The sequence below is a fragment of the Lissotriton helveticus genome, chromosome 9, assembly GCF_964261635.1.
Source record: "Lissotriton helveticus chromosome 9, aLisHel1.1, whole genome shotgun sequence".
Lineage (NCBI taxonomy): Eukaryota > Metazoa > Chordata > Amphibia > Caudata > Salamandridae > Lissotriton > Lissotriton helveticus.
In genome coordinates, this window is record NC_136070.1 from 390,745,260 (window position 1) to 390,749,367 (window position 4,108).

The window sequence follows — 4,108 nt, forward strand, 5'->3', positions numbered from 1 at the left end:
TGATACAGGAGGTCCCAACACGTTGGAACTCAACTTATTTCATGCTTGAGCGTCTCTTTGAGCAGTACATCCCACTGAATGCTTATGTCATGTCAAGAAGATTAGGGGATCCTACTGTTAATCTTAAAGCCCTGACCATTGAGATGTGGCAGTGGGACCTCATTAAATGCATCACAGAGATGCTACAACCCTTTGAGGTCTTCACACGTGCAGTTAGCAGGGAGGACTGTACTATGGGCCAAGCCATCCCATTGTTGTACATGCTTGAGCAACAGGTGAAGGAGGTCTGTGAAACATACGAAGATGACGAACAAAAAGTTGATGCATATACCTTAGCCAAGGGCTTAGTCAACCGCTTGTGTGAAAATGTAAGGCTCAACAATATTGTGTCAGGTGAACATTACATAACTGCAACTATCTTGGATCCACGGTACAAATTATTTGTCAGCAGTAACGAAGTAATTCCATTTTCAGATGAGGATGTTGACAAGTACAAAACTTCCATAGCTGCGGAAGCTAATGAGTTAGAAACTGAACGGCTGTTACTTAAAGGCCTGCCACTGCCAGCCCAGGCCAGTCCAAGTACTCCTGACGCAAGTTCTTCACAGCGTGAGAGCAGTGCGTCTGCTTTCCAGCAGGCACCAACAGTACCAAAAGCAGCACCTACACGATCTGATTCAGCAGACCCAACCAAAAGCATAACTGCTTTTTTTCTACAGAAAGGGATGGGTAAGTCCGTTGCTGTTGCAAAGGGAAAAGAGGACCAGCAAAGCCGAGCACCAATGAACATTGAGCGGATGGTTCAGGCCTATCTGGATGACACAACAGAGGTGTTCATGGAGCAAAGCCCATTGGTCTATTGGTATGAAAGAAGGAGACAGTGGCCAGTGCTGAGCAGGCTGGCGATAAAGTATCTGGCTTGTCCTGTAGCCAGTGTCTCCTCTGAGCGGGTTTTCAGTGCTGCTGGTGCCATTGTCACATCGAAAAGGACTAGTCTCTCCCCCAAAAGCGTGGAGCGGCTGACAATGATAAAAATGAATCAACGCTTCATACCACCAGACTATCAAGTACGTGAATCACCGCCGGATGAAGAAAGCGAGTGTGAAGAAGACGTCCTCACTACTGGGTTACATGACCTACTTCTGTCTGAACGCACAGAGTTTGAGGACGAGCTCCTCTTCCCTGACAACTAGGACAGGTATGTTAAAGGAATGATGCAATGCATTGCATAGGATTGTTTAGCCGACTCTGAGCAAATGTGCATGGAATTAAAGTATACTAGTAGTAACTTCAGACTCACGTGATGGGCAATTTTCCCATGTTATTTAATAATATAAATTATTTATGCACTTGTGACCCTACTACTACAGGTGCAGTCAGTACTTAATTTATCGTTCGTAGTGCATGTTCATGTTGCACAACGTACATTATTTGGTGAAACAGTCCCCCCTCCACCCCCCCAACAAACACAAATGAACTTCAAATGTTTTCTTGTGAAAATAATATCTTTGTTTTATTTTTATATTTTAATAATGATAATAGAAAAATAAAATATATAACAAATGTAACCCCCTGGCCCAGAGCTGTCCCTACCCTCCCCTAACCCCAACCAAATTTCAACCCAAATGTACACCCCAACTCCCACATCCCACCCACCAACAAAAGGATTAAAAAAGGGGCAAAAAACAGGGTCCATTTCAAAGCCGGCGGGCTTTCAGGTGTTTGTCCACCAGTATCTTGACACGCTCCTCTAGACCGTCCTCCTGCTTCTTCCGCTCCTCCTCCAACTTCGCTACCCGGCGGAGAATCTTTGCTTTGAAATCACGGCACCTACACTTGCATGCATGTTGTTGTTGTTGTTGTTGTGGGGGGGCCGCCGAAGATGTAACAATGCGGCGGCGGGCGGCTGCCTGACCACGGCGACGTAGTCCTGCAGGCTTGGGGCCCGGGGCATTGGAAGAGGCAGCAGCTGCTGCCGCCGCCTCCTCCTCCTCCTCCTCGGCCTGATCCACCAGCCGGCGGTAGGCCTCTACAATTGCCTGCAGTTTCCGCTGCCGGGCCCGGACTGCCAACTCCTTCCTGGTTGGTTTTTGGGAAGGAGTAACTATAAAGAAAGAAACAGAATTGTTAATCCAAACTCCCCGCAAATCAAGAACACAACATTGATTCAACACATAGTGGGCGGCACAGTAGCACTAGCAAGCAAGCTGAGTACCAGAAATTGTGTTGCGTCTATCTTGAACATTCTACAGCCTCTATTAATTTTTCGGACTTTTTGTCACGGCTTTATGCCTGCCCTATTAGCATGGGTGTACTTCAACGGTCACACACATTAGAACGAACACCTGTCTTTTACATATCTCCTTTTGTTCCGGGAAGGCGGGAACACTCTCAAAGTAACATTAATTAACAGGGGGCAGCTAGTAGCACATGTCTAGTAAAGACTATAATACTTTATACCGCGCAACAAACCTTATTTGGTTTGTGTTTCACCAGCAACGACCCATGCACCCAGTCGTCCCCTCCTTCCCTTGCCTTTGGGTTTGCCCAAAACACCGCTGCTGCTGAGACTATCCACTAACCACCGGTATTGGGTGTGTCTCCCAACCACGCTGGCAGCTGTGTTTTCCCCTTTACATGCTTTAACAACAACCCATGCATCCGACTGCTATCAGGCACTTGCATTACTGTAGTGGTAATGCTTAGCATGCTAATGACAAGTAAAGGTAACATCATATATTTTCCAGTAGAGTACAGTGAGAAAGTTTTCCCCTCCCACCAAGTAATGCAGATCACTATTGAATGTAACTTACCATCGCCCGCCGCTGTTGGCTCCCCCCCCACTGCTGCTGGTGTAGGTGCCTCTGTTCCTCCTGTCCCCGCCGGGAGCGCTGAAGCTGCGCCGCTGTCCCCGTCGGCACTGGTCGATGGTAAGGGTTCTGCACCTATAAAAATAAGTACGCCTTTTTAGATGGATGCACAGCCCCCTTTGTACTTGTTCACCAAGAATGGAGTTCTTCAAAACAGTTAAGTCCAACGTACGTAATCAGTATGAGTCCACATTGCATAGTACAGCAGAGTCACTACACATATTATTAGCATTCATTGTTATGGTATGGTACCCAAGCTCATCTCATCTGTCCTGCTACTCTAGTCCTTGGAAATTGGAAGTGAACTATGTAACCTTTGTACATCAATGTATCCAGTTTTGCGCATGTGTTAACTCGCAGCTTGTTGCGCAGTACGAGAAGACGCTCTGGGGCAACACATCATTGTTCAATGCATACACCTGAAGAGGTGGGAAAGTAAAAGGGCCCGTATTTAAGTTTTCTATGTGGATTGTGGGATAGAGTTTGCTTACAGGTTACAACTTCTTTTTAGCATGACTGCATAAAACTGGCATAAATGTATTTAATACTGTCTAACGTGCACCACTTTTGTCATTATTTTTCGGCAGGTGAGAAGATTGCCTTCTACGAAGCGGACATTTCCATAGCTTACAAAAAAAGAGGAATATCTGACCAGTATACGTTGGTGAGAGGTCTCCGATAGTTGCCACATTTCCCTATTGTGCACTAGTAGCTGTACAAATGTTGATTACTTTATTATGCCTGTTTTAACTCTGGATTTTTTCTGGTGGGCCCTTCAACGTATTGGACGGAAGCACTTAAAAACATTGATGTTACTTACTTACTTCTAACAAAATAAAGCTTTTGAATGACCACTTTGACTCTGAAGTTTATTTTCAGTGTCTGTTGTCTTAGAGACTCACACGAGTGAGTGAGCAAAAGGGGGTTTCTTAGGTAACGGTTTGTGTCCTAAAAGCATTCGGCATCTTGGTATTGGGGTTCAGGAGTGTGATTTGAACAATAGACCAATGACTCAGGCCATATAGGCTGACGTTCAGTGAATTGTGCGTTCCTCAGAGTTCTGTGACTGAGGTGTAAGTAAGGTCCAACCTGCCTATCAGTACCAACAACATCCAATTTTCGTGTGCATAGTTACATAGTTGTGTAATATGTATATAACTCCATAGGAGATAGAAGAATACCCACAAGACTAGTAGTGGTATACTAACGTTTACAAAAATACTAGACAAACATCATTC

General features: G+C 45.3%; 1 long non-coding RNA gene across 1 annotated transcript; it reads left to right on the forward strand.

Annotated features, from left to right (window-relative positions):
* The first annotated feature begins 424 nt into the window (after positions 1-424).
* Positions 425-3,722, forward strand: LOC144782765 (uncharacterized). The gene is made up of 2 exons (XR_013601247.1): positions 425-1,198; positions 3,458-3,722. It is a non-coding gene; the product is annotated as an uncharacterized LOC144782765 (long non-coding RNA).
* Positions 3,723-4,108: the final 386 nt, after the last annotated feature.